The 13,271-nt window shown below is 47.9% G+C and overlaps 1 pseudogene; it reads right to left on the bottom strand.

Moving 5' to 3' along the window:
• Positions 1–716: 716 nt before the first annotated feature.
• On the bottom strand, positions 717–2,987 carry LOC100393911 (TBCC domain-containing protein 1 pseudogene; annotated as a pseudogene).
• Positions 2,988–13,271: the final 10,284 nt, after the last annotated feature.

Here is a 13,271-nt window from a genome sequence, read left to right as displayed (position 1 = left end):
CAATTCTCCTGCCTCAGCCTCCTGAGTAGCTGGGATTACAGGCACGTGCCACCATGCCCAGCTAATTTTTTGTATTTTTAGTAGAGACGGGGTTTCACCATGTTGACCAGGATGGTCTCGATCTCTTGACCTCGTGATCCGTCTGCCTCAGCCTCCGAAAGTGCTGGGATTACAGGCGTGAGCCACCGCTCCTGGCCCTCTTTTTTTTTTTTTAAATAAAGATGGGGTTTCACCATGATGGCCAGGCTGGTCTTGAACTCCTGACCTCAGGTGATCCACCCACCTCGGTCTTCCAAAGTGCTAGGATTATAGGCGTGAGCCACCGCACCCAGCCAGAACTATAAAACTTATTTAACTCTAGAAAAAATGAAATTTTTTTCATCATACAGATTAAGATACACAGTATAGTTGCAAATCTACATTCAATTGTGTTAATATTAACATATATACAATGCTACTACCTTCATCAGCTTTTTCATTTGGGCATCACAAAGATGAGCTTTCTGATGTTCTATAAACAATGTGTTTACACAAAAGTCAGAAGTTTAGCTAAAATTCAGCCTATACAGTAATAAATGACTACGGAATGGAAATCAAATAAAGTTCTTAAATAGGATGAAAAATTCCCAATGTTTCTTAAGCAGCAAGAGCACCTTCCCAGTTTAGTTTCAAGATGAGCACCATTCTCTATTTATTCTTGTATTTCCAGGGCCCAGTCTTTCAATGTAAGGTCCTTATCCAGCTGCTTGTGTGTACCCTGCTGCATGGGATAAAACTCTGTCCAGCTGTTGGCGATGTCCTGTGTTAATCAACCATTCATAAAACCTTTATCAGTACCTGGAACTGCTTCCTTTGATCCTATGTCAAATGAGACTCCATCACAGTTTTCTGCCAGATCTGTATTCTGTTCTCTTTGACCAAGTGCTTTCTGATATACAGATGGAAGACGCCCAGGAATCTCTGTTGTGTCCTCTTCCATTTCAAAGGGAATGATAAATACATAGAATTCCGAAGGTGGTAAAAGCCGGAAGATACTTGTGTTGCTGTTCTCTTTGCATACACATAGGATTATCCCAATGATTAGGCACTGTAGCAAGGCCAGTGCTGGCCATATGTTCCTCTAGTATGGGGTAATGGGTATGAAAAGGGGCAAAGTTACTATCTGGTTCCCAGAGAGAGTAAGTGGGCATGTAGGTGTCAGAATGTGAAAGATGCAACCTGTTGTAGAAGAGATGGAAAAACAATGGCAAACAGCAATGACTTTAACATTGTCACAACTGTGGAAGTAAAGCATAGTTGCTACAGGACCCAAAACAAAGGTGCTATTCTTGCACTTCTTAATTGTCACAGATAATAAGGGAGAGAGCAGATATAGAAAAGATTTGTTGCAATGATGAAACTGTACATGTGTCCCCACCAGAGTATCTGAGCTCTAAGCCAATATCCGATTGTAAACCTGGCTCATCACCACCATGCAGTACATCCTAGGGGCCACATAAGAATTACAGACAGTCTGGGCTGGGTGCAGTGGCTCACACCTGTAATCTCAGCACTTTGGGAGGCTGAGGCGGGTGAATCACCTGAAGTTGGGAGTTTGAGAGCAGACTGACCAACTTGGAAAAACCCTATCTCTACTAAAAATACAAAATCATCTGGGCGTGGTGGTGCATGCCTGTAATCCTAGCTACTTAGGAGCGTGAGGCAAAAGAATCACTTGAACCCGGGAGGCAGAGGTTGCTGTGAGCCAAGATCACGCCATCGCACTCCAAACTCTGTCTCAATACACAAATAAATAAATACAAAAATTAGCTGGGCGTGGTGGTGCATGCCTATAGTCCCAGTTACTCAGGAGGCTGAGGCAGGGGAATCACTTGAGCCTGGGAAGTGGAGGATGCATTGAGCAGAGATTACACCACTGCCCTCCAGCTTGGGCAACAGAGTGAGACTCCATCCCACACGCACCCCCCCCCAAAAAAAAAAAAGAATTACAAGCAATCTTAGCTCTTTTGGTCATCCCTTCAACTTTATAAGCCCAAGCCAATTTCTTTGCAGATTTGAGGCAAGTTGATGTACCAGATGGATTCCCATTCAGACAAGGACTTCAACCAGGGTTCCAGCTGGTAGAAAGAGAAAGTCTTGTCAGCGCAGTGACGCCTGTAATCCTAGCACTTTGGGAGGCCAAGGTGGGTGGATCACCTGAGGTCAGGAGTTCAAGACCAGCCTGGCCATCATGATGAAACCCTATCTTAAAAAAAAAGAGAAAGTCTTAGAGATCTTTGAGAAGCTACTGTCTGCAGGGGTTGCCACAGTGCAAGTTCATGAAGTGGACAGATCTTCCTGGCCTCTACTTATTGTAACTTCAATAAGGAAGCTGAGCGTTGCAACAGCTTCTCGAGACACTAGACTACTATGGGTTGTACTATGGGTTCAATGAAATGATGCATTGAGTTGTTCTGGATCTAAAAGCAGCTCAGGGAGATCAGACAGATGATCATAGACAAAAGCTTGGTGACTGTAATCATTCCAGTTCCAATTATGACAATTTGATTTTTCAGTCAGGTCAAGAGACTGAGATCTGTTTCTGGGACTAGGCCACTCTTCTCCGATCAAAGATGCCCTTGGGAGGGACCTTGTTCAATTGTTGAGTATATAAGAAGAGCAGAAACTGCAAGGTGTCCATTGAAAGCTGATTTATCTGCTTTTCAACTTCCTCCTCAGGCATGCAGTTGGACAGAACCTCAAACCATTCCAGGCGCTCCTCAGGTGTCTTCACTACAAAACTATCAGATATTTCGAAGTAAAGCCTCAGTCCTTGACCAACTGCAGTTTCCCACAAGCAATGTGCCTCCATGTAGACCAGTAAAGGAATGGTTAAGCTCCTTCTGTGGCCTGGATTCACACATAGGTGGATATCTTCCTGAAATACTGAAGTGGATGGAGTGGGGGACCTGCAAGGCACCCACTATAAAGGGTTCTGCTTTCACCCAGAGGAGAAATCCATGTCATCGCTAAGGACATCTCGGTGAAAACACATCTTTTCATACCTGCTAAGGCAGGCGCTGCTCAGCTATACTTCTCCAAGCGAGCACTGCTGCGCCCCGCATCCCCTCACTGGCCTGCCCCTTGCCCTGGCATTGTGAAGTTTTAAAAAAATGATTAACGAGATTTTATTTATTTATTTAGAGATGGAATCTCACTCCGCTGCCCAGGCTGGAGTGCAGTGGCTCAATCTTGGCTTACTGCAGTCTCCACCTCCTGGGTTCAGGCGATTCTTCTGCCTCAGTCTCCCAAGTAGCTGGGACTACAGGTGCGTGCCACCACGCCCAGCTACTTTTTTTTATTTTTAGTAGAGACGGGGGTTTCACCATCTTGGCCAGGCTGGTCTCAAACTCCTGACATTGTGATCCACCCCCCTCGGCCTCCAAAAGTGCTGGGATTACAGGCGTGAGCTACCGTGCCTGGCAATTTTTATTTATTTATTTATTTATTTTCGAGACAGGGTCTTGCTCTGTTGCCCAGGCTGGAGTGCATGACATGATCTCAGGTCACTGTAACCTCTGTCTCCAGGGTTCAAGCAATTCTCCTGCCTCAGCCTCCCGAGTAGCTGGGACTATAGGCATGTGCCACCACGCCCAGCAAATTTTTGTATTTTTTAGTAGAGAGGGGGTTTCGCCATGTTGGCCAGTATGGTTTTGATCTCTTGACCTCATGATCCGCCTTCCTCGGCTTCCCAAAGTGCTAGAATTATAGGCGTGAGCCACCGCGTCCGGCCACAGTGGAGTATCTTAAGCTTAACCAAGTGGTGACTCCAATTGCAGCTACTGTATCAGATGTGGTTTCATTGCTTGAGCAAATTAACACATCTCCTGGTGCCTGGTATGTAGCCACTGACTTGGCAAATGCCTTTTTCTCCATTCCTGTCCATAAGGCCCACCAGAAGCAATTTGCCTTCAGCTGGCAAGGCAAGAAATATACCTTTTCTGTCCTATCTTAGGAGTATATCAACTCTCCAGCTTTGTGTCACTATCTTATGCAGAGAGGCCTTGATTGCTTTTCGCTTCTGCAAGATATCACACTGGTCCATTATGTTGATGATATTATGCTGATTGGATCCAGTGAGCAACAAGTAGAAAACATACTGGACTTATTGGTGAGACATTTGTGTGCCAGAGGATGGGAAATAAATTTGACTAAAATTCAGGGGACATTCCCTCTAAGGTGAAGGATAAGTTGCTGCATTTGGCCCGTCCTACAACCAAGAAAGAGGCACAACACCTAGCGGGCTTATTTGGATTTTGGAGGCAACATATTCCTCATTTGGGTTTGTTACACAGGACCATGTATCAAGTGGCCTGAAAGGCTGCCAGTTTTGAGTGGGGTCCAGAACAGGTCCAGGCTGCTGTGCAAGCTGCTCTGCCACTTGGGTTGTATGACCCGGCAGATCCAATGGTGCTTGAGCTGTCAGTGGCAGATGGGGATCCTGTTTGGAGCCTTTGGCAGGCTCCCATAGGTGAATCACAGTGGAGGCCTCTCGGATTTTGGAGCAAGGCCTTGTCATCTTCTGGAGATAACTACTCTCCTTTTAAGAGACAGCTCTTGGCCTGTTACTGGGCTTTGATGAAAACTGAACATTTAACTATAGGTCATCAAGTCACCATGAGACCTGAACTGCCAATCATGACTGGGTGCTTTCTGATCCATCTAGCCATAAAGCAGGTCTTGCAGAGCAGCATTCTGTCATCGAATGGAAGTGGTATATATGTGATAGGGCTCAAGCAGGTCCCGAAGGCACAAGTAAGTTACATGAGGAAGTGGCTCAAATGTCCATGGTATCCGTTCCTGCCACCCTGTTTTTTCTTCCCCAGCCTGCACTGATGGCTTTACACGGAGTGCCCTATGATCAGTTGAAAGAGGAAGAGAAGACTAGGGCCTGATTCACAGATGGTTCTGCATGATATGGAGGCGCCACCCGAAAGTGGACAGATGCAGCACTACAGCCCTTTCTAGGACATCCCTGAAGGACAGCGGTGAACGGAAAACTTCCCAGTGGGCAAAACATTAGCAGTGCATTTGGTTGTGCACTATGCATAGAAGGAGAAATGGCCAGATGTTTGATTCATGGGCTGTAGCCAGTGGTTTGGCTGGATGGTCAGGGACTTGGAAGAGGCATGACTGGAAAATTGGTGACAAAGAAATTTGGGAAAGAGGTATGTGGATGGACTTCTCCGAGTGGTCAAAAACTGTGAAGATATTTGTATCCCATGTAAGTGTTCACCAAAGGGTGACCTTGATTTTAATAATCAAGTGGATAGGATGACCTGTTCTGTGGACACCACTCAGTCTCTTTCCCCAGTCACCTGTCATTGCCCAATGGGCCCATGAACTGGCCATGGTTGCAGGGATGGAAGTTATGCCTGGGCTCAGCAACATGGACTTCCACTCACTAAGGCTGACGTGGCTTCAGTCCCTGCTGAGTGCTCAATTTGCCAGCAGCAGAGCCCAACACTGAGCCCGTGATATGGCACCATTCCTCAGGGTGATCAGCCAGCTACCTGGTGGCAGGTTGATTATATTGGGCCTCTTCCATCATGGAAAGGGCAGAGATTTGTCCTCACTGGAATAGACACGTACTCTGGATATGGGTTTGCCTATCCTGTGTGCAATGCTTCTGCCAAGACGACTATCTGTGGACTCACAAAATACCTTATCTATCATCACGGTATTCCACACAGCATTGCCTCTGACCAAGGCACTCATTTTACAGCTAAAGAAGTGTGGCAGTGGGCTCACGCTCATGGGATTCACAGGTCTTACCATGTACCCCATCATCCTGAAGCGGCTGGATTGATAGAATGGAAGAATGGCCTTTTGAAGTCATAATTACAACACCAACTAGGTGACAATACTTTGCAGGGCTGGGGCAAAGTTCCCCAGAAGACCATGTATCTCTGAATCAGTGTCCAACATATGGTACTGTTTTTCCCATAGCCAGGATTCACGGGTCCAGGAATCAGACGGTGGAAGTGGAAGTGGCACTACTCACCATCATCTCCAGTGATCCGCTAGCAAAATTTTTGCTTCCTCTTCCTGCCACATTACGTTCTGCTGGCCTTCAGGTCTTAGTTCCAGAGAGAGGAATGCTCCCACCAGGAGACACACAACAATTCCATTAAATTGGAAGTTAAGATTGTCACCTGGACACTTTGAGGTCTTCCTACCTTTAAGTCAATAGGCTAAGAAGGGAGTTACAGTGTTGGCTGGGGCGATTGACCCCGATTATCAAGATGAACTCGGTCTACTACTCCATAATGGAGGTAAGGAAGAGTATGCATGAAATACAGGAGATCCATTGGGGCATCTCTTAGTATTACCAGGCCCCGTGATTAAAGTCAATGGGAAACTACGACAACCCAATCCAGGCAGACAGCAGATGATTCAGACCCCTCAGGAATGAAGGTTTGGGTCATTCCACCAGGGAAAAAACCATGACCGGATGAGGTGTTTGCTGAAGGCAAAGGGAATACAGAACGGGGAGTAGAAGAAGGTAGTCATCAATACCAGCTATGACCGCATGACCAGCTACAGAAAGGAGGACTGTAACTGTCATGAGTATTTCCTCCTTCTGTTGTTAAAAACATGCTAGTCCATGTATACCTTGTACTAAGAAAATATCTTCATTTTATTTTTTCTTTATCATGTGACATAAGATTTGTTGACTTCATATCAGCATTTAGGTATTGTTAATTTTATGTAATAATATTTGGGTTGGGAATTGGTGCATTTCTGGTTGTGTGAAGGATAGTTGGGTTATTTTAGGCATAATGATGACCTTATTATTGTTTTTATTTGAAGATTATGTACAATGTATGAATATATATATATATATATATACACACACACACACACACACACACAAATGGAGATATATATATATATCCTATTAGTTCTGTCCCTCTAGGGAACCCCGACTGGAGTTACTCCAAAGGCCTTTGGATAACACCAAGGTGTGGCCTCGGCCAGATACCCTCAGTTGCCCCAGGATCTCCTTCCAGTCCCACACCGTGGCTAGACCTCCGTGAAGGGAAACTGGGTTGGAACAATATCCAAAGGTGATGGGGATTGACAGTGCCATCCTCAGCAAGCCTGTCCTCCATGTCTTAAGTCTGGCAGCCATGCTAGTTACTTTTAACTGGATGACAGAGGCCTGGTATTTTTCTTTCATTTTGACTATTGTGGAGTTTAGAGACTCCAAAAAGATGGACAGAACCACTTTTACTCACCCTTCTGCAGATTCTGGATGAGCCCCCAATATATTACGGGATCTCTGGGGTATCGATTTTTCTGGCTAAAAACCTCTGTGGCTATGGCATCTGAGTTCTTGTCCTGCATCCAGGAAGAATGAGGGTTGCAGACAAATGAAGGGTGAAGAAGATGAAGAATTGTTGTTTTTTTTTTTTTTTTTGAGACAGGGCCTCACTCTGTTGTCCAGGTTGGAGTGCAGTGGCACGATCTCAGCTCACTGCAACCTCCACCTCCTGAGTTCAAGCAATTCTCCTGCCTCAGCCTCCAAAGTAGCTGGGATTACACTCACTCGTTGCCACACATAGCTAATTTTTGTATTTTTAGTGAGTGGGGTTTCACCACACTGGTCAGGCTGGTCTTGAACTCCTGCCTTTGTGATCCACCTGCCTCAGCCTCCAAAAGTGCTGGGATTACAGGTGTGAGCCACTGTGCCCGGCCAGAGATGAAGAGTTTTATTTAGTGTTAGAACAGTGCAGAGGAGGCTGGGAGCAGTGGTTCATGCCTGTAACCCCAGCACTTTGAGAGGCCAAGGTGGGTAGATCACTTGAAGTCAGGCACTCAAGACCAGCCTGGCCAACATGGTGAAACCCTGACCCAACTAAAAATACAAAAATCAGCTGGATGCGGTGGTGCAAAACTGTAATCCCAGCTTCTTGGGTGGCTGAGGCATGAGAATTGCTTGAACCCAGGAGGCAAAGTTTGCAGTGAGTTGAGATCACACTACTGCACTCCAGCCTGTGTGACAGAGTGAGACTCTGCCTCAAAAATAAAATAAAATAACAGTTCAGAGGAGACCCTCAGCAGATAGCTCCTCTCTGTAGACAGGTCAGCTCATGGAGTGTTCAGCTGTCAGCAGAGAGGAGACCCTGGAGAGGGTGGCTCCTCTCTGCAGGCAGGTCATTCAGATGTGTCTGCAGGTTGCAGGTCTCGGAAGCTCTCAGCAGAGAGAGTAGCTCCTCTCTGCTGGCAGGTCTTCTCCACAGCATTCAGCAGAGATAGTACTCCTCTGTGCAGCTGGTCAGCCTGTGGTATTTCTGCCCTCTTTATCCTCTGCCCAGCTCTGGCTGAGCCCAGGACTTTTATGGACCTCAGAGGGAAGGAACAAAGTTTGTGCTAATTGGCCCATGGGTGGCCCTGGAAGAGCACCACAAGTCCCCACTCTGGTCCACGGGACTGGCAGCCCAGCACCCAGCCTTCAGGTCTTCCCTAGCCCAAAGGTGGGGACTTACTGGGGACCTGCCCCCATCCACCCAGGAATCAATCTGCCTCCTGTTGCCATTCATAGTCCCCAGGCTTCGCCCCAAACCCCACTCCAGGATCAAAGCAGGTGTCAGTAGTGGAGAAGGCAGGCAGACACCCCCAAGCCTTCAGGGATGAGGGAGGGTCCTTCCTGGGGCCCCTGAGGGTGCAAGCTGAAGAGACGCCCGGCCCTGCACCTTGGAGGGTAGCTGCAGTGGCACCCAGGAAGGTAGATCCTGCTTGCTTCTGGCCTTCCCCTAAGAGCACAGAGAGGGTCAGATCTACCGCTGCAGTTTGGGCAGCTGTAACCCAGCCCAGGAGGGTGGGGCTCCTGCCTGCTTCACAGAGCAGGAGGTCTGGATCTGCAGCGGCACCCAAGGAGCCCCCGTCCTAACTCATAAGGGGTGGAGCTCCCACCAGCTCCATGGAAGGTGCAACCCCAGCTGCACAGCTGGCATGATGGCAGCAGCCTCTGCCATCACCAGCACTTTGGGAGGCTGAGACAGGAGCATCATTTGAGCCCAGGAGTTCAAGACTAGCCTGGGCAAGATGTTGAGATCCCATCTCCACAAACATAAAAAAAAAATAAGAATTAGCCAGGCATAGGCGCCTGTAGTCCCAGCTACTTGAGAGGCTGAGATGGGAGGATCACTTGGGATCAGGAGTTTGAGGCTGCACTATGATCACACCACTGCACTCCAGCCTAGGTGGCAAAGAGAAACCCAGTCTCTATTTAAAAATAATAATACCACCAGGCACAGTGGCTCATGCCTGTAATCCCAGCACTTTGGGAGGTCAAGGTAGGCAGATCACCTGAGGTCAGGAGTTTGAGACCAGCCTGACCAACATAGAAAAACCCCATCTCTCCTAAAAATACAAAATTAGCTGGGCATGGTGTGGCATGCCTGTAATCTGAGTTCCTCGGGAGGATGAGGCAGGAGAATGGCTTGAACCCAGGAGGCGGAGGTTGCAGTGAGCTGAGGTCGTGCCACTACACTCCAGCCTGGCGACAGAGCAAGACTCCATCTCAAAAATAATAATAATAGCAGAACTAAAAGAAAAAAAATAGATAAATCCAATATTACAGTTGGAGACTTTAACACTCTTCTTTCAACAACTCATAGACTTACTAAATGCAAAGTCAGCAAGAATATAGAAGAGCTTAACAATAACATCAGCCAATCTAATTGACATTTGTTTTTTGAGACAGAGCTTCGCTCTTGTTACCCAGGCTGGAGTGCAATGGCGCGATCTCGGCTCACCGCAACCTCCGCCTCCTGGGTTCAGGCAATTCTCCTGCCTCAGCCTCCTGAGTAACTGGGATTACAGGCACGCGCCACCATGCCCAGCTAATTTTTTGTATTTTTAGTAGAGACGGGGTTTCGACATGTTGACCAGAATGGTCTTGATCTCTTGACCTCGTGATCCACCCGCCTCAGCCTCCCAAAGTGCTGGGATTACAGGCTTGAGCCACCGCGCCCCGCTCTAATCGACATTTATAGAATACTCCAACAGCAGAATACACATTCTCAAGTACCTACAGAACATCACCAAGCTATACCATATCTGGGCCATAGAAGAAACCTCAACAAAATTTAAAATAACTGGCTTTTGGTTTGGTTAAGAGACAAGGTGTTGCTCTGTTGTTCAGGCTAGAGTGCTGTAACAATCATAGCTAACTGCAACCTCCAATTCCTGGGCTCAAGAGATCTTCCCACCTCAGCCAACATGTCTGGCTGATGTTTTAAATTCTTTGTAGAGACAAGATCCAGTTATGTTGTCCAAGCTGGTCTCAGACTCCTGAGCTGAAGTGATATTCCCACCTCAGCCTCCCAAAGTACTGATATTACTGGTATGAGCCACCACATCTGGCCAGCATGCTTTTTAACCATTGTATTTTTCATCATTGTGTATCCTATAGATATCAGATGATGTTTATTATGGATTTTGAATACTACATATACAGCTTGCCAAAAAATTAGAATTCATCCCTTCTACTCCTATCAAATTTTCCTATAGCACCAAACTCCCAGCTATGGCTCTTCTGCAAGACTCACCTCTAGTAGAGAGAGCTACCACTGACCCATTGGCCTTGTATGACCAGTTCTATCTGAGCAGCATAATACATCACTGTGCCCAGTTTATAGTAGTGTCATGTGATTGTTGGGATGTTGCTTTTCCAGTTAGAAATCTCTGTGGCCAGTGGTGTCTTTGCCCAAGTTTTGCTTGGGCCCACTGTGCTTGTTCCACCCCCTTGGCCTACACTCTGCTTGTGCTACTGGCCTGGATCCCACACCTGCCATGTGCGAACCAGGTGTGGAGCGGCAAGGGGTGTGTGAGCACAGGGTCTGGCCACACTGTGCACAGCCAGGCATGCTGGCTGCAGCAGGCATGTAGCTCCAGGTGCCGGCTTTGTGAGAGGTTGTGGCTGGACCAGGCATACTGCAAGCAACTTCCACTGAAGGCACCAGGGAATGTGGTGGCACCTGGGAGGTTGGAGATGCCAGGAACTGCAGAGCCCCAAAGAGGGCATCATAGCCCTGGCTCTGGGAGCCCCTTGGTCTGGGATCCCCAAAGGGCCACAGCTCTTCTCTTCTAGTAGCCTGCAAAGTGACAAGCAGTGGAGTTGAGGAGGGGGCACGTTTCAACCCTGTTTATGTCACCATTCTGTGGGTCCCGAGTTCTTGTCCACATCCAGGAAGAATGAGGTACACACACAACTGGAGGAGAGGGCAGAGAGGAGCTTCATTGAGCAACATAACACCTCTCAGGAGACCAGCAGTGAGTAGCTCCTTCCCATAGGCGGGTTGATTCTACGGCTCTGTGAGTCTGGCCAAGTATGGGGTTTTCATGGGCTTCAAAAGGGAGGAAGTGCATGCTGATTGGGCCATGGATGGCCTGGAATAAGCATCCTAAGTTCTCATTCTGGGCAACAGACTTCACCCAGAAGTGACAGAACAGCACCTGGGCTTGAGGCTGTCCCTGGCTTGAAGGGAGGGCTTCACTGGACCCACCCCTTTCCACCCAGGAGCCTGCCTCCTGCCACCATCAATAATGTCATCCATGGCACTCTAGCTGTTCCTGCTGAGGGGCACCTACAGGTTTCTGCCAAGCCACCCTCAAACTCCCCTCAGCCTCCCTCCCATGGTTGTCAGTCTCCAAACTATGGAGGGGTCCAAGGTGGCAGGAGACTAGTGTGTTAGCATCACTGGGAAGGTGTGTACATATGGCTGGGTCATGACAGGGCTAGGCTTGGCCTCAACTTTGCTCCAAAATTGGAGTGGGTAGAGGCTAGGCAGTGGGAGCAGGCATTTCTGAGCCTGCGGGGGCAGTGAGGCTACCTAGGCACCCAGGAGCATAGGGATGCTTGGGTCTACAGCTGTGGCTGTGTAGCTGCAGCTGCACCCAGGAGGGCAGGGATCTGTCAACTTGGAAGGAGGCAGGGCTCCTGCCTGTTCCCAGCTCTCCCTAGCTCGGTGGAGCATGCAGCCTTCACCACACCTCCTCAGCTGCAGCCAGTATCTTCATAGTGCCCACTCCAGATGGTAGGTTCTGGAGGTTCCCACTCTTGGAAATAATTGGAACACATTGTGCTCAAGACATTCCTGCCCCTGTTCACAGTACTCAGTGGGAGACACATCTGGCTCTTCCTGGGTCTGACTGAATCCTGTCTTAACACCTGTAGAACAGAGGCCATGGTATCACCTGACATGCTCCTCCTTATGCCACTGAAACTCCAGAATCCTTGGAGCTACTGTGTATGGGACTATGTGGCTTTCATCTATCCCACTCTGTATAGCCAAATCTGTAGGGCCTGGCATCAAGTTTGATGGATGCCCAGTCTCTGTAAAAGATGTCTGGAGGGTCAGGGTCTCATTCTGGGCATTTCTTGGAAAGGCAGCCACCAGGGGCAGTGGGACACAGCAAAGGAACAGCACAGCCTGGATCATGGCGGGACAGCAGAGCAGCCCTGCTGGAAGGAAGCAGTGCTCAAGTTGGGAAGTAGACAAAGGATCAGAACAAAGAGACACCAAGACTGGCCAGGGCTAGGAAGTGTCTCAGCCCTTGAAATTACCATGGAAATAGCTTCACTCCCACTTTTAGAGGCTATGGGAGATCCTCATCTGCTCATGAAAAAATAAAATAAAAAGTCAAAGCAACAGGACAATCCAAACCCATCCTTTATACAGGAGCCTCCCTGACCTGAATGGCTATTTTCTGACTCTCACCTTGGCCCTACCTCAGCTGGTAGAAAGAAAGCTGACGTTTCCAAGAATGGGTAAGAACATAATATTTGCAGTATTTATCCATCCTTTTCCTGCCTAGATTTTGTCTTCTTCTCTGCCCCATGCCAACAAGCTGGCTTTTCTTCCTTTGTGGCTCCTCCTTCTTCCTGCTGCATACTCTAGTCATCCTAAGAATTTACCCAAGAAAAAGGATCTAGAGGTGAAAATGTTTTTGTGTGTCTTCTGTAGGGAAAGGAGGAAAGCAGAAGAAAAGGGAAGGTGGTTGTTGGTCTCTTTTTTTTTGAGACAAGAGTCTCACTCTGTCATCCCATGGCATATGCACTGGCGTGCTCAGCTCACTGCAAACTGCCTCCTGGGTTCAAGTGATTCTCCTGCCTCAGCCTCCCGAGTAGCTGGGATTACAGGTGTGTGCCATCATGGCTGGCTAATTTTTGTATTTTTAGTGGAGACGAGGTTTTGCCACATGGTCCAGGTTGGTCTCAA

The sequence above is a fragment of the Callithrix jacchus genome, chromosome 9, assembly GCF_049354715.1.
Source record: "Callithrix jacchus isolate 240 chromosome 9, calJac240_pri, whole genome shotgun sequence".
Classification (NCBI taxonomy): domain Eukaryota; kingdom Metazoa; phylum Chordata; class Mammalia; order Primates; family Cebidae; genus Callithrix; species Callithrix jacchus.
This window is presented reverse-complemented; position numbering and strand designations above follow the sequence as displayed.